General features: G+C 48.7%; 2 long non-coding RNA genes across 5 annotated transcripts; one reads left to right on the plus strand and one right to left on the minus strand.

Moving 5' to 3' along the window:
- The first annotated feature begins 2,293 nt into the window (after window positions 1–2,293).
- On the plus strand, window positions 2,294–21,284 carry LOC110258990. 4 transcript variants are annotated; one of them, XR_002341292.1, is made up of 5 exons: window positions 2,294–2,383; window positions 4,508–5,482; window positions 7,608–7,683; window positions 9,215–9,349; window positions 20,370–21,284. It is a non-coding gene; the product is annotated as an uncharacterized LOC110258990 (long non-coding RNA). The 4 variants fall into 4 exon arrangements; XR_002341291.1 differs by lacking the exon at window positions 20,370–21,284 and adding an exon at window positions 16,385–16,538; XR_002341293.1 differs by lacking the exon at window positions 20,370–21,284 and adding an exon at window positions 12,538–12,665.
- On the minus strand, window positions 6,447–13,329 carry LOC110258991. The gene is made up of 4 exons (XR_002341294.1): window positions 13,243–13,329; window positions 10,009–12,374; window positions 8,376–8,524; window positions 6,447–7,320 (listed from the first exon to the last, which is right to left on the minus strand). It is a non-coding gene; the product is annotated as an uncharacterized LOC110258991 (long non-coding RNA).
- Window positions 21,285–22,812: the final 1,528 nt, after the last annotated feature.

Raw genomic sequence — 22,812 nt, forward strand, 5'->3', positions numbered from 1 at the left:
GCTGGGACCACTTTGGAGGCCTCCACCACCCCTCCCTGGACAAGTTCCCACTCATGCTGGGCACCATCCAGCCCCCTTTCCCAGATGAGGCATGCTGGGTGCTGGGAACCAAGAGTTGGAGTCCTCCTGTGAGGGGAGGTGGAGGGTTGCTGACTGTGGCCTGTGTGGGCCTTTTGTTGGTGTGGTGTGGGGTGGCCCAGGCCCATTGTGGGCAGCCTATGGGGTCCTCTCAGGTTGTGTTCTTGAGGGATTTTCAGAAAGAGCAGATGGGGGGGAGCTGCCTCCCATGGGCCACACAAGAGTTGGTTTGCTAGGAACTCTCATCCCTGCTAGATTCTGATTCATAAAATGGCATTTCAGGACCAAACTAAGTGTCACAACCACAGCAATGCTTTTAGGGCCATGTGAACTTGCTATCATCTAATCTCGTGGGCTGATGCAGCCCAGGTCTCATGTGCCATTTCTGTCCTTAAAAGTGGGGTCTGCATGCCAGCCATCCATGTCAGTTTCAGAGCAGAGTCCCCTGCATCATTCTGTGGCCATGGGAGCTGAATCCAGACTGGTGCCAATAGGCCACTAAAGAAGCAGGGCCACTGTGGGATGGCTGACCAGGGGTAGGTACCACGTGTTGTAGACAGAGTAAGCTGAGCACATTGAAGAGGGCTTGCTGCCTGGCAAGGGGACAATGGGCTCTATAAACACCTTCCACTGGTCAAGTGTGTGGTGCTGTGGGACACTGGATGGGCAAGGATTGCTAATGTAGGAGGTGATAAATTGCAGGTTCCATCCCACTTTCTTTTATAAATGATAAATTGTTTAAAAAAGTAGACAAACATCAAAATGAGTGTCATTTTGACTCATCTGACTCTCACTCCATCCTCTGTGTCCTGGTCCAGCCTGCTCTCTGCTGCCCAGTGCCCCTCCCATCCCTGCAGGGGCCTTTACTTCTGAGGGCACAGCCACCTCCCTCAGGGCCACCCCAGCCCTGTGTGCTCCCACTCCTGCAGGTGCTCTGCAGGCCCCACTCTCACCATTTCAGGTCCAGCCCTTGTCCTCATGCCTCCCTCCCCCAGGATCCCCGGGCCACCACACCCCTGCTCCCCTGTTCCCTGCCCCAGGACAGTGGCCCACATCCTCACTTGATGCCGTAACGCTCCCTGAACATAATATTGTTTTGGAAGGTGGCTCACATCCATGTCGATAAATTTGATCCAGAGAGTAGAGACTGGCCTGCTCTTTCATTCTCTGTGGGTAGAGCGGGGTTGGGGGGGGCAAGTCAGAGGCCTGGAACCCTAACCAGCAGAGCAGGCACTGCCAGCTCAATGTGAGTGTTTTTAGAGAAACCTTTCTTTTGCTTGTTTGGAGCCAGGCAGGACAAGGGTGCCAGGTCACAGCCTGTGCCCAGAAGCCCTGTGGATAATCAGCCGTGGCTTCTCCAGCCCAGACCCCCACCCAATGGTGACACACTGGCCAGGCCACCAGATCCCCTCCTCCCCCACCCCACACAAGGCAGTCCAGATGACAGTGCCTCTGCCCTGGTCTGGGCTTGTCCCCTGGGAGGCTCTCCCAGGTGTGTGTGTCCAGGGCAGTGGGATGCTGGAGGGCAACTGGGCCTCTGTCCTTGACCCCTCTGAGTCCCACCACACATAGGCTGGGTGAGGCAGAGGGCCAGAAGGGCCTTGTTTTCAGGGCCTTTTGAGAGCCTGAGGACTAAGTGTGATGCTGGCTCTTTTCCCACAGTGTCAGTGGGTGTTCACCATGCTCGGGGCCTCTCAGATCACCCATCATTGAGCAACTTGGACACCTGTGGCCACTATCACACCCGCTCCCTTGCACTTCTCCTGATGATGCGCTCAGCCGGGTGCATAGAGCACCTGGGCTGTGGGACTTAGGGTACCCATGGTGGATGGGGCTGAGTGGCAGGAACTGGCCATGGGTAGGGACCTCTCTTGGTTAATGGATTGAGACCTGTTTCTTGACCCAGGTCAGTCAGGCTGTGTTCATCTGGCCTGTGGTCTCTTCCATGGTTTCTGTGGGGTCACCTTGCTCTTTCCTCTTGGCTTCTGTCCCTTGCCCTGTGACTCTGTCCCCCTCAGGGGTATGGGAGGCCTTAGTGTGATGCTAGGTGGCACCTGTTGCAACCCTGGACTCAGTGTCTGCATGGTTGGCATGGCTTTCCTGGCAGGTGGGCCCTGGGCCTATAAGCCTGGGAGGTGCCAGGAAATCTGGGACAGGCGGGGTCCCTGAGGCACAGGTGGAGGGCCATACCTGGTATTTTCCCTTGGTTCTCTGCCTTCACCTTCTCCAGGTCCAACAGCAGAGACCATGCCTGTCCTCTCACCTGTGGGGGGATCCCCTTGTAGACCCGCCGGCGCATCTGCAGGTAAGAAGGGGCCCTAAGACTGGGTGCAAGTGACACCCAGTGACATGAAGCAAGAAGTTGCTCAGGAGAGGCCTCTCCGGCCTGCCCGTCTCAGCTAAGGATAGCTGTGGGTGGATGGCTGTCCACTCGTGGGTCCTGGCTGGTGGCCAGGAAAGCCCAGGACCCAGACCACTCCTTCAGGTCAGATGCTATTTCTACCTTTTACTGTCCCGTATTGCCCATTCCTCAGCATTCCCCATTGGGCTCGCCTGTTTGGCTCTTTGGGAAAAGGGGACATGGTGGTGTTAGCCAAGCTTCCTGCTTCCCTAAAGTAGCCCTGACTCAGGGCTCTGATCTTAGAGGAGGCATGAAGGCACAGACCCTCACAGCCCAAGGACCCCCAACAACTCTGGGGTCAGGCAGCAAGGAACCACAGCCACTGCGTGGCCACCTCCCACCTCCCACCAGCATAGCATGGACTGGCTCTCACCTTGACTCGTGGGTGCTGAGGCTGTGGATGCTGAGGCCCTGGGTGCTGAGGCTAGGCTGCTCCTGACTACAAGGCAAGAGAAGTAGAGCTGTGAGGACCAGGTGTCTGGAGGCCCCCAGCCCCTGCCACCCCCCATCTTAACCAGGGATACCCTGACGGAGGAGGACCCAAGGTGGGTGCCAGCTCTGGAGCAGACTGCAGCACCCCAGGCAGTGCCCTACTTCCACTGAGGCTGGCCACCCCCTCTGCACTGTGCACCCCCACTCCTGACCTGACAGGTGTGTGGCCCCTCCCAGAGCAGACCCAGAAACTTCATCCCAGTCTCCCCTCCCCCATCATGGCCAGGCCAGCCATCCTACCCTGAATCTCCTCCTGGCACCACACAAGGAGTCAAACTCCCCCTGCCTCTGTCACCTTCCTGTGAGCTTTTAGGTCCTACATTACCATCTCCTAACCATCTGTCCAATATCTGAAGCAACATCTCACTGCCCTTCACAGTGTCCCCACATGGCCCCCTGGCTGGGCCCACTGCCCTTGGAGACCTGTGGGCCAGGTGCCCCTCCCCCTGTGGCCAGGCTCTGTAGAGCCACTGCAGATCAGGCTGAGCCCTGACCTGACCCTGCTGGATGGCTGCCCTGGGCTCTCCCCAGTGTGGGTGTAGAGGCCACAGGGCTAAGGCCCAGGATGGCTCAGCCTCCAGTTTTTCCTGTATATTCTTTAAGCTCTCTCACCCCAAGCCTAGTGTGGACCCTGGTCCCCAGTGGCCACCAGGATTTGAGGCCCTGAGCTAGACAGAAGGGTTCTGCCTCCAGAGGTGTTTCTGCAAATGGTAACCCTCCCTGGGGAGGGGGGAGGGGGTATCAAGATGACTCACGGCAAAAAGCCTAGCCTGTCTGTGGCCTTGTAGAGCAACAGGTCAGCATCATCCCATGGGTCCGCTGGAGTCCCTGACCGGCGCCCCTGAAACCCAGATGGGGCACCAAGGTGAGGGGTTACAAGCAGAGTGTCCTCAGGAGCCCAGGAACCTCTGATGGTGGCCCAGCATGAGAACCTGCCCCAAGGAGAGCCACCTGCACCTCATCTTCTCCTACCTTCTCTGATCCTGCATGGGACACACCTGCTCCTGCTGCCTCTGAGCTTCACATGGTCAGCCTTTGCTCTGATCCCCCAGGGACACACTTGCCCCTTGGCTGTGATTCCCCACCTTGGGCCTCACCTTCCCCTCAGGGAGTGGTCCACACCTGGAATATTTTGATTCCCATTGGGGGATGTACCTGCTCCTGCTGATGACAATGACCTTTGGGCCTCACTTGTTCTACTTGGGTCTTGTCCCCACCAGGCCTCCCTGCCTGCCCTTGGCTCTGACCCCTTCCAGGGCTGCAGCTGCTCCTAATGGCTAAGCTCCCTCTGGTGCCTCACCTGTTCATAGCTGGCAATGATATCTGCTCGTTCCAGGGCCAGCAGGGTCTCCAGCTTTACCATGTCTGATGCTGAAAGAAAAAATCCAAATATTCCAGTGCATGAAAGAGCTTCAGAGAACCAACAGGTTGAAGTGGGCCCCCTGTTGGCAGCTCCCCTTCTATCTGATCAGACAGGAGAAAACCATGCTGCCTGGGTGGGTGACATCCCAAACATCCTAACACTTCCACTTACAGACCCTTGCCAGCAGCCTGGAGATCCTGTCACAATGAGATAAGGAGGAAAAAGAAGGCGGCCAGGAGGCCAAGGCCAGCAGCTGTCCTGCAGCACCGGGGTGTGAGCTCCCTGGGCCAGGGGAGCTGAGGGAAGAGAAGCTGCCAGCTGTGGAGGGCCTCACAGGCTCATAGGACTCATATTTTGCTTAGGCATCAAAAGCCCAGGGAACAAAAGATAAACATTGATAAAGTGGACTTGATTAAATTTAAAACAGCTGTGCCTCAAGTGACAAGTGACACTGTCAAGAAAATGACAACCCACACAATGAATAAAAATGTGAGACTGACCTGACAGATAAGAGCCCAGTATACAGAATATGGCCAAACTCCTTATTCCACTATAGAAATGGCCCAAGTAGACATTGGGCAGAGGGCCTGAATAGACTTTCCTGCAAAATCAAGGCCAAAGGGCACAGGAGACCAATCTCAACATTAGCATCAGGGGGATGCAAATCAAAGCCAGCAGAGGACCAAACTTTTCACCCACTGGAGTGGCTGTTACTGATCAAATGAGGATGTGGAAAAGCTGGCACCTTCCTGTTTGGCTGGCAGGATTGTAAAATGGGGCAATTTCTTTGGAAAACCAGGCTTTTCTCCAAAAGTTAAATGAAGAGTTGCCACATGATACAACAGGTCCTTTCCCAGGTATACACCCAAGAGAGAGGAAGACAGGGACACAGATAGATGTACATGCACATTCATAGCAGAGCTACTCCCAAGAGCAAAAAGAGGGCCCCATCTAAGTAGCCCTGGACAGGTGGCTGGAGGACCAGGATGTGGTGGTACATCATTCAACCAGAAAAAGAGGGAAACACTGCCACGTGCTGCAACATGGATGGATATGATGCTCAGGAAAGAAAGCAGACATGGAGACCACATGCTGTGAAGTTCCATGGAGGTGCTGTGTCCAGCAGAGCCAAGCCCCGACAGAAAGAGGTCAGTGGCCCCCAGTGCTGGGGGCAGGGTCCAGTGGGGGTATGAACTGATAGATTTTTTTCATGAGGTAGAGGAAGGTGGAAATAGTGGTGATGGTGGCATGGCTCTGCTAATACACTAAATGCCACTGAGTGGTATGATTTAGCACCTACATTTGATGTGTAAATTTTAAGAAAAAAGCTCTGAGCCAGATTCCCTGCCTTCTGGGCCCCAGGAGGCACTGAAGTTGGAAGTGGAAGGTGCACAGGTGAATATAAGGCCCAGTATTCTCCCATCCAAGGAGAGTCCTTTGCTCTAGCCCACTAAGCTCTTCCCTGACCATGTGCCCACTCTGGATGTGTCCACTAGGGAGGCAGGGTGGGATGTGGGCACCAGAGATCTCTAGGACAAGAGGCTCCCATCGGTTCCATTCCTTTTTTTTTTTTTTTTTTTGTCATTTTGTCTTTGGGGCCACACCTGTGGCATACGGAGGTTCCCAGGCCAGGGGTCCAATTGGAGCTGTAGCTACGGCCAATGCCACAGCCACAGCAATGCCAGATCTGAGACAAGTCTGTGACCTACAACACAGCTCCCTGCAATGCTGGATCCTTAACCCACTGAGCAAGGTCAGAGATCAAACCCTCAACCTCATGGTTTCTAGTTGGATTCCTTAACCTGTGAGCCATGACAGAAACTCCTGCTCCATTCCTCTTAACTCTCAGCTGATTCTTCCTGGTGAATCAGGGAAGAGCACCAGCCCATTGGGGGGGGGTGGAATTGGTAAAAGGATAATATATTTGACCATAGGCAGCCTCTGTGCTATGAGATCATCCCTAGGTTCACAGTTCTGAACAAGTCACAGGGGGAAGGGCCTCATTTTCCCTGTTCACATTGTGGGACACATCTGTTCTGGGACAACGCAAAGAGGGTCCAGCCAATGAGGAACACAGCTGGAGTCTGTGGTTCAGATGACACAATGGGGGACAGGATGCTGAACTGGGTGAGGCTCTTATGTCCCCAGCCCACAGGCCACACATGCTCACCCAGCTGGTGTCCCTGATCTCAGTGGGTTGGATGGGAAACCTCCAGGATCCAGGCCAAAGAAGAGGCTTGGAGGGACCATTGGGACCTGGAGAGTTGCCTGAACTCAGACCTCCTCCTCTGCAATTGCCCCATGTTGCTCCTCGTCCTTCCATTCCTGCCTCTCGACCTCTTCCTCTTCTGTCTCCCTAATGTCCGCCTCCCACCACCACTTTTCCACATTCCTCCAACATCCACACTCATCCACAGTGGTCTCAATGCTACATTCTGCCCATTCCCCAGGGCCCGTGTCTCCTTCATCCACCTCCGCAACAGTCCTCCACGTTCCTCCTCCCCATCCATGGCTCCTCCACCAGCTATTCATCCTTCTACCTCCTACATCCATCTCTCCACCTGATCCAGCTTCTTTGTAAGTCCACCTCTTCCTCCTCCTCCTGCATCCTCTCTCCTCACTACTCCTCCCCACCTTCCTTTTCTGGGCCAGGGGTCTGAGCTCAGACCTCAGGTTCCTCACAGGTATTCAGGTACCTCTGAAAGCATCCCACACACCACAGATCCCTGAGCGGGCTGCATCCTCAGTGGTTGGTGCTGTAGATCCTTGTCACATTGGCTACAGACCAGAGTGGTCCAGGCTCCCACCAGAGGCCCCTGTCCCCTAGTGTCAGTATGTGGTGAGGGAGCAAGTCACACTTACCTGTGTGTCCTCTCGCTGCTGGTTCTGTGCCTCTTTGGTGGAAATGCACCCAGGGACGGGGTGGGAGAGGTGGAGAAATGGACGAGCGTCAGAGCAGGTCAGAGACCACAGGGCCTCCAACTGCCTGGGGACAAGATAAAAGTGAGTGCCAGGCAGAAGACAGAACTGTTGGTCACTGTTATTCCAACAACAACAGGGCTGAGGGCAGAGGTCACAGTTCATGCTGAGCCCATAACTAAAGACTCATCATCTCCAGGGGCAGGGCTGTAACCCAGCAGGACAAGATGGCAGGGGAAGATGACAGGGGAAGCTCTAACCTGTCAGGTGATGGACCCAGGCACATGGAAACTCAGGAAGGCTTGGTCCCCCAACCCTCACCTTCCTCACTCTTTCTCTCTCCATCCCTCTTAGGAATTCAGGGAAGATAATGATGTGGACTCTAAGCTCCTGGCTTTGACATGACTCAGGCCAGCGATGGACCACCCAGGTAAAAGCAGCTCCCAGATTTCTCTGGGTCTGAGCATCAAACCAGTGGCTCACATGGGTACACTTTTAAGTGACACCACGTGGATCCCAGTAGATGAGGCTGTTGGCTGGCCTGGACCTGAAAGTGTACTTCAGCCCCTTCTCCATCTCACCTTCATTCTCTTCCATCCACCTCCCACTCCTCCATCTCCTCGTGCATGGTCCTCCCACTCTCCCTCCTCCATCTACATTTCCTCCATCATCCCCCTCCCCATCCATCAAAATTTTATTTTCTTCCTCACAGTCCTGTCTTTAATGCTCCTCATCACTCACCTGCTTTCTCCATCCTCCTGCATCCACCTTTTCTCCTACATCCATCTCTCCTCTGACTTGACCTTCCTTCCTCCCCATCCTCCTTCTCCTCCTGTGCCTGCATCCTCTCCCCTCCTCCTCCTACAACCTCTCCCCTCCCTCCTATTCCCCCTCTTCCACTTCTGGTCCAGGATTCTGAGCTCTGACCTCAGGCTCCTGACAGGGACTGAGGCACCTCTGTCAGCAGCCCACATCTCACAGAGACCTAAGTGGGCTACACACATGGTGATTGGTGCTGGATGTCCTTGTCACCTCAACCTCAGACCAGAGTGGTCCAGGCACCCACCATGGGCTTCTTTACTTGAAGTGTCAGTAGGGGCTGAGGGTACAGCTCTTGCTCACCTTTCTGACTCTCGCTGTTAGATGTGGGCCTCTCCTCTCAAGATGGTAACGAGGTAACCAGGCGGGTGTGGGGATCAGGTGGGTCAGAGCAGGGCAGGCAGGTGAGTGAGCGTCAGAGCAGGTCAGTGACCACGAGGGCCTCCAACTGCCTGGGGACACGAAGCAGAATGGGTTCAGAGCAGCAGATACAACTCTGGGGTCTCTGCCATTCCAACCAATATGGTGCCCATCCCACTGGCCAGGAGCATCACTGACTCCTTGACCTGAAAAGTGACTTTCTTTTCTGGGAGGGTCCTCTGTCCACACAGGGGAGCATCAGCAGGGGGAGATGGAGACTGGCTGTGCTGGAAACTTGCAACCAGCTGGTCCACCAACCCTTCTTGCACTCCACTCCCCTGCCTGATTGCAGTGCCAGGAGAATTCTGATGTGGACCCTAAGCCCTTGCCATTGGACTTGAATCAGGCCAGCTATTTCATACCACCTTGTCCTCACCCAGCTTCCTGAGGTCCCTGGGACTTAGCATCAACCCAGGGTCTCAGTAGGGTACAAGCATTGCAGGGACCCCATCCAGATCCCAATAGAGCTGGTTCTGGGCTGGCATGGACCCCCTGCTCCCCGCTCCATTCATCCATCTAGGACAAAGGTCAGATGTCTGGGTCAGTATTAAGCACATAACCAAGGAGGTTATCCTCTCCAGGGACAGGGCTGTAACATGGCAGGAGAAGTTGACAGGAGCAGGTGTCACCTGGCAGGTGAGGGACCTGGGCAAATAGGTCTTCACTAACATTTGGACCCCAACTCTGACCTTCATTCATTCCTCCTCTCCCCTCCCACTTAGGGTTTCCAAGAAAGTACTCATGTGGACTCTAAGCCCTTGAAGTTTGACTTGACTCAGGCCAGCAATGTGCCACCCAGGCCTCACCACACTGCCGGATTTCACCAGGTCCAAGCATCAAACCAGGAGCTCACTCAGGTACACCCTTTAAGAGACCCCACACAGCTCGCCATACTACCTACTCTGGGATGGCCTGGACCCCTTTCTTCCCCTCCCCCCTCTTCCATCTGTCCTTCAACCTCTTCCATCCATCCATCTCCTCCTGCTCAGTCCTTTCCTCCCCCTCCTCTATCTATTCCTCTTCATCCTCCTGCTCTTCATGCTCTTCCTGATCCATCTTCCTTGCATCCTCCTCCTCACCTCCGTTCATGTTTTCTCCTCTTCTCACTCTTGTCCCTATTTCTTATCCTCATTCACCTCCTCCCTCCATCCTGCTGCATCCACCTTTTCTCCTGAATCCATCTTTCCTCTTGCTAGACCTTCCTTCCTTTCTTCCCATCCTCCTCCTCCTCCTGCATCCTCTCCCCTCCTGCACCTCCTTCAGCCTCACATGTCCATCCTTCTCCCTCTCTTCCTTTTCTGGACAAGAGTCTGACCTCTAACCTTGGGCTCCTCCAGGTCGTCGGGCACCTCTGGCAGCAGCCCATAGTTCATGGAACCCAGAAGGGGCTTCATGCTCAGGGATTGGTGCTAGAGGTCCTTGTCACCTTGACCTCAGACCCATGTGCTCCAGGCACCCACCACAGTCCTCTTCCCTTGAGATATTGGTAGAGGGTGAGGGTGCAGCTCAAGCCCACCTTTCTGACACTCCCTGTTGGATGTGGGCCTCTCCTCTCAAGATGGTAAGAAGGTAAGCAGGTGGGTGTGGAGATCAGGTGGGTTCGATCAGGGCCAGAAGATGAGCAAGCTTCAGAGCAGGTCAGTGACCGCAAGAACCTCCACCTGCCTGGGGACATGATGCAGAGTGGGTTCCAGGCAGCTGCAAGTTCATTCTAATTCCACACAATATTGGGCTAAGGTCAGAAGTAAGGGTCAGTACTGAGCCCAAAATGAAGGAGGTCATCCTTTTCAGGGACAGGGCTGTAACCCAGCAGGGGAGGATGACCACAGACAGATGTAGCCTGACAGGTGATAGACTCGGGCACATGAAAACTCAGGAACACCCGGTCCCTAACCCTGCTCTTCCTTCACTCCTCCTCTCCCCTCCATCCTAGGGGTTCCATGGTGAACCCTAAGTCATTGCCATTGGACTAGAATTAGACCAGCAATTTCCCACCCAGGCCTCCCCCAGCTCCCTGTGGTTAGCGAGTTTGTAGCATTAAATTAGGGTGTAAATCAAGTATAATCTCTAGCAACTCAACTTGGAACCCAAGATCAACTCTCAGGGCTGGCCTGGACCCCCTGCTTCTCCTCCACATCCTCTTCCATCTCTGCTTCATCCTCTTCCATCCACTTCTTGCACCATCCATCTCCTCCTGCTCAGTCCTCCCCTTCCTCTAACTCCTCCTCCTCCATCAATTGCCTAACACTTCATCCATCTTTTTTCTTCTTTCTCTCACTCCTGTCTTCATTTCTTGTCCTCACGCACCACCTCCTCACCTACATCCAACTCTGGTGTAGCTGGACCTTCCTTCCTCCCATCCTTCTCCTCTCCTGCATCTGCTTCCCTCCCTCCTACTCTGAACCTTGCTTTTCTGGGCCAGGTGTCTTTTGCTCTGACCTCAGGCTCCTGACAGGGACTCAGGCACCTCTGGTAGCAGCCTGCACTGCAGGGATCCCTGAGGGGGCTGCATGCTCAGTGGTTGGTACTGGAGGTCATTGTCACCTCCCCCCCCAGCCCTGAGTGGTCTGGGTACCCACCAGTGACCTCTGTACTTGAGGGGTTGGTATGGGATGAGGGTGCAGCTCCTGCTCACCTTTCTCACTCTCACAGTTGGATATGGGCCTCTCCTCACAAAATGGTAACAAGATAACCAGTCAGGTGGGGGAATCAAGTGGGTCAAAAAAGGTTGGGCAGACAGATGAGCAGGCGTCAGAGCAGGTCAGTGACCACGAGGGCCTCCAACTGCCTGGGGACACAAAGCAGAGTGGCTGTCAGACAGCAGGCAGAATTGTGAGTTTACTGTCATTCCCCCCACATAGAGTTGATGGCAGAGATCAGGGTCAACATTGAGCGCATAACCAGGGAAGTCCTCCTCTCCAGGGGCAAGGCTCTCAGGAGAAGGTGACTGGGGCAGCTGTAGCCTGGCAGGCAATGGACTTGGGCATATCAACCCTCAGGAACACTTGGTCTCCTATCCCTGACCTTCCTTCACTCCTCCATCTTAGAGGTTTCTGGGAGGATAGTGATGTGGACCCTCAGTTTTTGCCTTTGGATTTGAATCAGGACAGAGATTTCCCACCCAGGCCTCACCCAGCTGCCTGAGGTTCCCTGGGTCACAGCATCAAAGAAGGTGCTCCCTCAGGTACAACTTTTAAGAAACACCATTTGGAACTCAATACAGCAGACCCTGGGCTGGTCTGGACACCCTGCTTCTCTTTCACTCCCCTCTCCATCTCACCTGCATTCTCTTCCATCCACCTCCATCTCCCCACCTCTCCTCCGCTTCCTTCCTCCTGCTATTCCCCTCCCCCCAACCATCTGTCTTTTACTACCTCACCCTCCTGTATTTTATACTCCTCTTCAATCACCTCGTCCTTCCTCCTTTCTCCATCCAATTCTGGTCCAGCTAGACCTTCCTTCCTCCCCATCCTTCCCCTCTTCCTCCTCCAGCACCTGGATTCTCTCCCCTCCTTCCTCCTCCCCCTCTTCCCTTCTGGGCCAGGAGTCTGAGCTGTCACCTCAGGCTCCTCAAAGGGACTTGGGCATTCTGGCCCTGAGGGGTGCTGCATGCTCAGTGGTTGGTGCCGGCAGTCCTTGTCACCTCAGCCCCAGACCTGAGTGGTGCAGGCACCCACCAGTGGCCTCTGTCCTTGAGGTGTTGGTAGTGGGTGAGGGAGAAGTTCAAGCTCACCTTTCTGACTCTCACTGTTGGGCTTGGGCCTCTCCTCTCAAAATGGTGAAAAGGTAACTAGGCGGGTGTGAGGATCAGGTGGGTCAGAGCAGGGTGGGCAGGCGAGTGAGTGTCAGAACAGATCAGCAACTCTGAGGGACTCCAGTAGCCTGGTGACATGAAGCAGAGTGGGTATAAGGCAGGGTGCAGAACTCTGGGATCCCTGCCTTTCCACCCACAGTGGAAATGGGCCATCCCCTTGGCCAGGAGCAGCATTGAACTCTTGACCTATAAAATGACTTTCCTTTGGTATGAGATCCTCTCTCCACACAGGGGAGTGGGACCAGGAGCAGGTGGAGCCTGGCTGAACTGGTCATAGGCACCTGGACTCTCATGACCAGCTGGTCCTCCAACCCTGACCTTCTTTAACTCCTCCTCTCCCGCTGCTTGTCAGAAGTGCCAAGTGGATATGGATGTGGACACTAAGCCCTTGCAGTTGGACTGGCATCAGGCCAATGATTTCCCACCTCATCCTCACCCAGCTCCCTGAGGTTCCTGAGGTCCAACCATCAAACCAGGGGCTCATTCAGGCATGGCTTTTGCAGGGACCCTTCCTGGAACCCATAGAGCTGGCTCTGGGCTGGCCTGGACCCCCTGCTCCGCCTCCATCTATCCATCTTCTCCTGCTCCTTTGTCCTCCTCCTGCTACACTTTTCCTCCTGCTCCTTTGTTCTTTCCTGCCTTTCCCCTCCCTCTTTCCTCCACTTCGTCTCCTCCTGAAACCTCTCTGTCTAATCTTCTTCCCACCATGCCCCCCACCTGAAGTCAGTTTTCTGAACTCTGACCTTGGGCCCCTCACATGGAATCAGGCACTGTGGGCAGCAGCCTTCACCCCTTGGAGACACAAGGGACTGCACGCAGCTGGCTCATGGTCAGGGCTGGGTTTGGCATCATCTTGGCCGAGACCAGGGAGGACTGAGTCACCGACCCGCTTGCCCCTGTCCCCAAGAGTCAGTATGCAGTGCAGGTTTTTCTTACCTTTCTGGCCTCTTGCTGTTAGAGCTGGTCTCTGCTGTATAAATGGACCCAAGTTCAGGTCGGTGGGTCAGAACAGGGAGGGCAGGCAAGTGTCAGAGCAGGTCAGAGACCACAAGGGCCTCCAACTGCCTGGGGACACAAAGCAGAGAGGGTGCTATGCAGAGGGTTGAACTTGGAGGTTGCTGCCAATCCACCCAAAATAGGACCAAGGTCAGAGGTCAGTGTTAGCACTGAATCCACAACCAAGGAGGTCATCTCCTCCAGGGACAGGACAGTCAGCTGGCAGTGGAAGGTGACTGGGCCAGCTGTAGTGGCAGGCAATGAACCCAGGCACAGGGCCCCTCAGAAACACTTGGTCCCCGACCATGACCTTTCTTCACTCCTCCTCTCCCCCTCCCTATTAGGGGTTCCAGGACAGTAGTGATGTGGACACTAATCCCTTGCCAATGGACTTAAATCAGGCCAGAGACTTTCCACCCAGGCCTCACACAGCTCCCTGAGGTACCCAGGGTCCAAGCATCAAACCTGGGGCTCACTACACCACTGAAGCAACCCCATCTGGATTGCAGTACCACCTGCTCTGGGCTGGCCTGGGTCCCCTATTTCTCCTCTTCCCCCTCCTCCACCTCTCCTTCTTCCTCTTCTATCCATCACTTCCATCCACCCATCTTCTCCTGCTTAGTTCTCCCCCTCCTTCATCTACTCCTCTCCATCTACCTGCTCTAATTCCTTCATCCTTACTCTTCCTGCTCTCACTCCTGTCTTTTTAACTCCTCCTAATTCACCTCCTGTATCCACCCTTCCTCCTACTTTCATCTCTCCTTGGCTAGACCTCTCTTCCTCCACATCCTCCTCTTCCTCTTCCTGCATCATCTCTCCTCCTTCCTTCTCCCTCTCTTCCTTTACTGGGCCTGGGTTCTGAGCTCTCACCTCAGGCTCTTCACAGGGACTCAGGCATCTCTGGCAGCAGCCCACACCCCACAGAGCCCTGAGTGGGCTACATGCTCAGGGGCTTGGTGCTGGAGGTCCCTGTCACCTCAGGCCCATACCTGCGTGGTCCACACACCAACCAGTCGCCTCTCCTTCCTTGAAGTGTTGGTAGGGTCAAGGGTGCAGCTTATGCTCACCTTTCTGACTCTTGCGGTTGGATATCGGCCTCTCCTCTCAAAATGATAACAAGTCAAACAGGAAGGTGTGGGAATCAGGTGGGTCAGAGCAGGGCGGGCAGGCGAGCGAGCGTCAGAGCAGGTCAGCAACCACAAGGGTCTCCAACTGCCTGGGCACAGGAAGCAGAGTGGGTGCCAGGCAACAGACAGAGCTCTGGGGTCACTGCCATTCCACCCACAGTGGAGCCCACCCATTGGCCAGGAGCAGCCCTGAACCGTTGGCCTGAAATTTGACTTTCCTTAGGGGGAGGGTCATCTCTCCATGCAGGCAAGGGTGACTGGGATGGGATGGACCTGGGCACCTGGACTCTCACAACCAGCTGTCCCTGAAGTCTAATCTTCCTTCACTCCTCCTCTCCCACTGCTTGTTAGCAGTGTCAGGAGGATACTGATATGAAGAGTAAGCTCTTGTGGTTAGTCTTGAATCAGGCCAGTGATTTTCCCCTCAGGCCTCAATCAGTACCTTGAGGTTCCCCACATCTGAGCATCAAACCAAGGGATCACTCAAGTAAAATATCTACAGGGACCCCAACATGACTCTTAAGGAACTGGCTTGGGTTGGTCTTGGCCTCCTGTCCTCCTGCTCCCCCTTTCTGTGCTGGTCCTCCTCCTGCTCATCCTTCTTGCCCTGTTCCTTCACTGTTCATCTTTCCTCCTTCTCCCCTGCATCACCTCCTCCTGCCCCCATCCCCCCACTTCCATTTCTCTTCATCCTCATTTTCCTTTCACCTACCCCCCTTCCCCACTCCAGAAATCTTTTGTCTTTTTTTTTTGTGGTTGTTGTTGCTATTTCTTGGGCCGCTCCCGCGGCATATGGAGGTTCCCAGGCTAGGGGTCGAATCGGAGCTGTAGCCACCGGCCTACGCCAGAGGCACAGCAACGCAGGATCCGAGCCGCGTCTGCAACCTACACCACAGCTCACGGCAACGCCGGATCGTTAACCCACTGAGCAAGGGCAGGGACCGAACCCGCAACCTCATGGTTCCTAGTCGGATTCGTTAACCACTGCGCCACGACGGGAACTCCCCCACTCCAGAAATCTTAGCTCAGACCTTGGCCACCTTCATGAGCCTGGGCACTGTGGCTGCAGCTGGCACCCCTTGGCTCCCTGAGGGGCTGCATCCCCCTGGCTCACCTTCTGTGCTCCAGTGTTGGTGTCAGCTCAGCCACAGCTCATGGGGAAGGGGGTCACCTGCCAAGTGGCCTCTGTGCCCAAGGTGCCCATTAGGGATGAGGGTGCCTCTCTTGCTCACCTTTCTGAGCTCTCGCTGTTGGAGGTGCGCCTCTCCTCTAGAAACAGTGACAAGGTGGATGAGGGGGATGGTGGGTCAGAACAGGACAGACAAGCAAGCTCCAGAGCAGGTCAGAGACCACAAGAGCTCCCAACTGCCTTCGGACACGAAGCAGAGTGGGTGCCAGGCAGCATCGGAACTATGATGTCACTGCCATTCCATCCATGAGGGCCCATCTCATTGGTCGGCATCAGCCCTGAGCCCTTTACCTGAAAGCTCTTGCCTTCGGGGGAGGGTCCTGTGACCAAACTGATCTCCCCCAGGAGGCCTGGCCTTGTCCCACTGTCCCTTGGCCCACCTCCCCAGGTGTCCAGCACCCCTTGGAAGGGTGTGTATCACAGTCGTGTTCTGTTCCTGCCCACAGGACACTGCAGAGCTTTTGCATTTATACCAACACTAGGGACCATCATTAACTTGGGGCCCGTGTCAGTGGCTGTGTAACATGTGTATTAAGTCACAATCATCACAGTATACCATTCATCATTTTTAGTGAAAGTTCTGCAAGTATTGACAAATACATATAGTAGTGTACTCACCATATTAATCAATATGCAAAATATTTTATCACCGCAAGTATCTCCCCATGCCTCTTTGTGTCACCTCCTGCCTGTACCTTGGAAAACACTTGTCTTGGAAAACAGTGACTCATTTCCATTCTAACAGTTTTGTCTTTTTGTCTTCCAGCTTTATTGAAGTATAATTGAGAAATTAAAACTGCATATATTTGGAGTTCCTTCTGTTTTGTGATTGGTTACAAATCAACTGCAGTGACTTGGGTTGCTGTAGAGGCACAGGTTCCATTCCAGGCCTGGCACAGTGGGTTAAAGAAACTGTCCTTGCCATAGCTGTGGCATAGTTCTCAGCTAGGGCTTGGATTCAATACCTGCCTAGGGAATCTCCGTATGCCATGGTTGTGGCCATTAAAATAATTGTATGTATTTAAGGTGTATGATGTCATGACTTTACATATATATATATACACATACACACACATATATATATATACATATATATACACATATATATATACACACATATATATATACACACATATATATACACATATATATACATATATATACATATATATACATATATATACATATATATATACACTCATATATACACACATATATACATATATATACATATATATATACACACATATATACTGTGAAATGATTACCACAGTCAAATTAACTTATATATCCCTCAACTCATGTGAATACCTAATCATTTTATTTTTTTTGCTTCCATTGTAAATGGGACTATTTACAAAATTAAAATGAAATTGCTTTTCAAATGATTCATATAGAAGTATATAAATGAAATTATTTTTTGTTGATTTTTGTATCTTGTAGCTTTGTTGAATTTGGTTATTAGTTCTAACAATTTTTGGTAAGGTTTTTTTCTTTTTTCCTTTTTCTTTTTTCTTTTTCTTTCTTTTTTTTTTTTTTTTTTGCATTTTCTGTATGTAAGGTCATGCCCAGTATTTTGTCTTTTAAATCTGGCTTCTTGTTCCTAGTATCCTGCATTTGAAGTTTATACATATTATTATATTTACCAGTAGTTAATTTCATTGTTGAGTAGTAGTCTAAACTGTATCCCCTGTATCACTGTTTATACTTTTCTCTATTAAGAGATAGTTTCTAGCTATTTGAGATTGTGAATAAAACTGCTATAAATATTCATGTATAGGTTTTTATAAAACCAAGGAAACAAATAATATGACATCATTATTTTCAAAACACTGGATGCCAGAAGCAATTTCCAGTGAACATTGAGCAATGGGAAACAAACAGGTAGGGCTCTAGGATTTTTCCACTTCATTACCTTTAAAATGTTTCTAAGTTTTGATACAGTGAGAGATACCTCAGAAGATCCTGGTAGACTTTCTGAGTTGAGATGGTGTTGAGTGTCTGAGGAAACCAATGAACCAAGGCAGATAGAATTCTGATGATAGAATATTACATAGGCTATACTTGGAGGGTTGAAAGAGAGATTAAGAGAGATTGAGGGAGGGGATGTTGGAGATCTGGAGAGGATCCCCATCAATTCATGGATTTGAGGAAACTGCTAGAGGCTGATGAAAGTTTTACTGAGTTGGATTAGAGAGAAGGGTCCCTGATGCTCACATTGGACCAGGAATGGTGCCTATTCTCACCAGCTAGAAAAATGTGTGGTTCACAGGACCATTGCAATGGGCTGAATATTAGAAAGATTTTGCATCAGTAGTGGTACATAATTAGCCCCTGACCAAGCACTGCTCCAGACCTGCCTCATAAACCATTACAAGAAAAAAAAAATCCCAAAATAAAACATCCAAAAAACTCATAAGTATTGTGTTTAGAATTTTGTGTTTATATTGATGTGGGATATCAATTTGATTATTTTTGTTTTGATCCCTTGTTTCATTCTAGTATAAAGGTTATGCTGGGTGCATAAGATGAGTTGGGGTATATAATAATTTCCTCCCATTTCTAAAATTATTTAGGTAGGATTGGTACTATTTCTTGTTTAATTTTTGTATAGAATTCATTAGTAAAGCTCTATGGGGATAGAATTCTGTTTAGGGAAAGGAAGGACTCCAAATAATTGATTGTATTGGGTAGTAGATTATTTTAGCTTTACATCATTTTATTAGTGTGTTTATTTAGAAGGTTGTGTGTTTCAAAGCAGTGACAGTTTACTTAGTTGAGAAGTATTTTATCATAAATTCATTTATCATATGCTTTAGTATCTTTTTAAGTTCTGTATGATCTGCAGTGATGACATTTTCTTGATTCTTGATTGATAATTTATTTTTTCTGTATTCTTCTAAATCCACTTTGCTAGAAGCTTATCAATTTTATCAAACTTTCATTGAACCAATTCCTGGATTCATATGTTTTATAGATATAAACATATTATATATATGTGTGTGCGTGTGTGTGTTTATATAGGGATATAAACATATTCATATGTTTTACATATATCTTCATATGTTTTATATATAGAGAGAGAGAGAGAGAGTCTTTTTAAGGCCATGCCTGTGGCATATGGAAGTTCCTGGCCTAGGGGACAAATCGAAGTTGTAGTTGCCATAGCTATAGCAATGCCAGATCTGAGCCACGTCTGTGACCTACACTACAGCCCACAGCAATGCTGAATCCTTAACCCACTGAGTGAGGCCAGGGATTGAACCCATGTCCTCATGGATACTAGTTGGGTTCATTGCTGCTGAGGCACCACAGGAACTCCTCAATCAATATTTATTTCAATGATTTATTTCTCCTATATCCTATTTCTATGCTATAATGTTTTCTGTACTTATTTTATTTTCCTTTTCTAGCTTTTTGACATAGAAGCTTAGGTCATTTCTTGTAATATTTCTTGTTTTCTAATACTTGATTTTAAAGCTGTAAATGTCTCTCTAGCCACTCCTTTAGCTGCACCTAGTTAATATTACATACATAATATGTAGCACAAATTGTATGTAGTTTATACATATAATTCATCAATATCTTTAATATATCTTGTATATATGTATACCATTATATTTCTCTTGAAATTTTATTTTTCAAAATGTTCATGGTTAAATTAGACTTGTGTTGCTTAATTTGCATATATTTGGAAAATATTATATTTTTGTTAGCAATTTCTAGTTGAATTACATTTTCTTTATTACATATCTATACATCTATCTCTATAGATAGATAGTCTGTATGATTTAAGTCCTTTGAAATGTATTGCAACATTTTGTGGCATATATGTGTGTGTGTGTGTGTGTGTGTGTGTGTGTGTATATATATATATATATATATATATATATAGGTTTTTTTGGTGAATCCTTCATAAGAAGCACATTGAGATAAATACAATTAGTTCCACAAATGTTTCTCTATCTCCACTCTTACATGAACACAAATTTTATCAACATGTCGCTTGAAAATCTGGGGCAAATTTTGTGACAGACTTTATCTGCATTAGAAACAAGTTTTAAATGATTTGTTCTGAAGTTTGCGTTCATAATCTTCTGGAAATGAGGTCAGATGTCATCTGCAAAGACAATTTTTAAACAGTTTTGCCTATTTTGGGGATAATGATTTAAATAAGAAAATTTGTACATATTTCATTTCTACCCAGGCTGGGCTTTTTCCCTTTTGGTGATCTGACCTCTATTTATTCTTTTATAATTTTTTGTAAGTCCTATTATATAAGGTGATTATCTGGAGATAAAGAGTCTACCTTCAAAATTATGACTAAGGTCCCTAAGAATTTAATTAGATAATGATCACCCTTGTAGATGCCCCAAATGAATGACTCAATAATATGTGCTGCAGTTAAACGTAGATAAAGTGTTTCCAGACCTTTGCCCTTACCTCAGAGAGTATTTGCCTGTACCAGTAATGACTTGACTGGCTTTTTCACAAATTAAAATGATTTAATCAAAACAATAGAGTATGTATACCAAATTATTCTTCATCCTCCAAGAAACCCAAAGTTCAACAATATGGAATGAAAACCAGATATTATAACTAGTTGAGAATCAAAACGTGGCAAAGACTGTTTCACTATTTCAATTTGATTGGTAAAACTCAAATAGCATTTTTTTAATCTAAACAATTCATCCAAAATTTACAACTTTCCCTTCAATCAAAATGTTGATTAAACATTTGTTTGTTCATAGGAGAAATTCTGCCTGCCATGAGTATTCTTAATCTCTGTTCACAATCAAGATTCAAATTTCTTCAGATAAAAGGACATCCATACTCAACTGGAAAATTCTCAAAAAATTGAAAAGTCATATTTTTCTGAAAGAATGACATAAATAAAATTTTCTGCGAGTATGGAAACAGTTCATGGTCCAATGAGGGCGCATGTATCTGGCCCTTTTGTGACTTTGAGATGACATCCGTGCATGAAGGACAAGGGAGAAGCCATCACCACCCAGAATATGGCTTGGATAACTGTCTCCTTGTGTAGGTAACCCAGGAACTGTATTTATACATAAGATTCTGAACTAGGCTTTTCATTTTGCAGGAGTTAATTGGTGGTGTGAGAATTTAGTTTTCTAAATGTTCCTCCATCTGACTCTCATGATCAGCCAAGTTAGTTTGTGATGGCCAAGATATGTGGAGATCAACTCTATGATGTAATACTCTTTTTGAATACTTTCATATTTAAAGATCTGGAGTAAACTTACCTTCTCTAACATCAGGTATACTTAGAAACTAATTTCAAGTGTAACAATTTGGGGATATTTTTTAAATTATTTTTGGCAGATATTTCTAAATTTGGGGGGGATATTTTTGGCAGATATTTCTAAATCTCATGATAGGTTCAATTGAGATGTTCTCTAAGCAGTGCTGGTTAATCTGATAAACTCCAGAAGGTGATGTGGCATCTATAGCACTTAACTGAGTGACTTTTTAATTCTGTAGTAAGGAGGCTGTTACTTCCATTCTTTTTTGCTGTTGTTGTTCACACCTGAATTTCAGCATCCTATTATGTTGCTTGGCCATTTAGATGTTTTCTCCTTTAATTGTTTTCTTTACATGTTTTATAGATAAATAGATGATATATAGATAGATGGATAGATAGATGATAGAGATATATATAGTTTAAATGTTTTTTAATTTTTATTACTCAGTGAATTTATTACATTTATAGTTGTACAATGATCATCACAATCCAATTTTATAGGATTTCCATCCCACAACCTCAGTGCATCCCCCCACGCCCCGAAGTGTCTCCTTTGGAAACCATAAGTTTTTCAAAGTCTGTGAGTCAGTATCTGTTCTGCAAAGAAGTTCATTGTTTCCTTTTTTCAGATTCCATAGTCAGTGAAAGCATTTGAGGTTGGTGTTTCATTGTATGACTGACTTCACTTAGCATGATAATTTCTAGGTCCATCCATGTTGCTAAAATGCCAGTATTTCATTCCTTTTAATGGGTGAGTAATATTCCCTTGTGTATATGTATCATGTCTTCTTTATCCACTCCTCCGTTGATGGACATTTAGGTTGTTTCCATGTCTTGGCTGTTGCAAATAGTGCTGCAGTGAACATCAGAGTACATGTGTCTTTGCGAATCATGGTTTTCTCTGGATAGATGCCCAGGAGTGGGATTGCTGGATCAAATGGTAGTTCTATGTTTAGTTTTCTGAGGAATCTCCATACTGCTTTCCACAGTGGTTGCGCCAATTTACAATCCCACCAACAGTGTACTAGTGTTCCTTTTTCTCCACACCCTCTCCAGCACTTATTGTCTGTAGACTTTTTGATGATGGCCATTCTGGCTGGTGTAAGATGGTACCTCACAGTTGTTTTGATTTGCATTGCTCTAATAATGAGTGATGTTGAACATCTTTTCATGTGTTTTTTGGCCATCTGTATGTCTTCTTTGGAGAATTGTCTGTTTAGAACTTCTGCCCATTTTTTGATGGGGTGGTTTGGTTTTTTTGGTATGGAGCTGCAGAAGGTGTTTATAAATTTTGGAGATTAATGCCTTGTCAGTTGATTCACTTGCAAAGATTTTCTCCCATTCTGTGGGTTGTCTTTTCGTTTTGTTTAGGGTTTTCTTTGCTGTGCAGAAACGTTGAAGTTTGATTAGGTCCCATTTGATTATTTTTGTTTTTACTGTCATTACTCAGAGGTGGATCTGAGAAGATGTTGCTGTCGTTTATGTCAGAGAGGGTTTGGCCTATGTTTTCCTCTAAGAGTTTTGTAGTGTCTGGTCTTATATCTAGGTCTCTAATCCATTTTGAGTTTATTTTTGTGTGTGGTGTTAGGGAGTGTTCTAATTTCATTCTTTTCCATGTGGCTGTCTAGTTTTCCCAGCACCATTCATTGAACAGGTGTCTGTTCTCCATTGTATATTCTTGCCTCCTTTGTCATAGATTAGTTGGCTGAAGGTGTGTGGGTTGAGTTCTTGGCTTTCTATCCTGTTCCACTGATCTATATTTCTGTCTTTGTTCCAGTACCATATATGGTTTTAATGATTGTTGCTTTGTAGTATAGTCTGAGGTCTGGGAGCCGGATTCCTCCAGCTCCATTTTTCTTTTTCAGGATGTCTTTGGCTATTCTGGGTCTTTTGTGCTTCCAAACAAACTTTAAAATATTTTGTTTGAA

This window comes from Sus scrofa, unplaced genomic scaffold (assembly GCF_000003025.6).
Source record: "Sus scrofa isolate TJ Tabasco breed Duroc unplaced genomic scaffold, Sscrofa11.1 Contig604, whole genome shotgun sequence".
Taxonomy (NCBI): Eukaryota; Metazoa; Chordata; class Mammalia; order Artiodactyla; family Suidae; genus Sus; species Sus scrofa.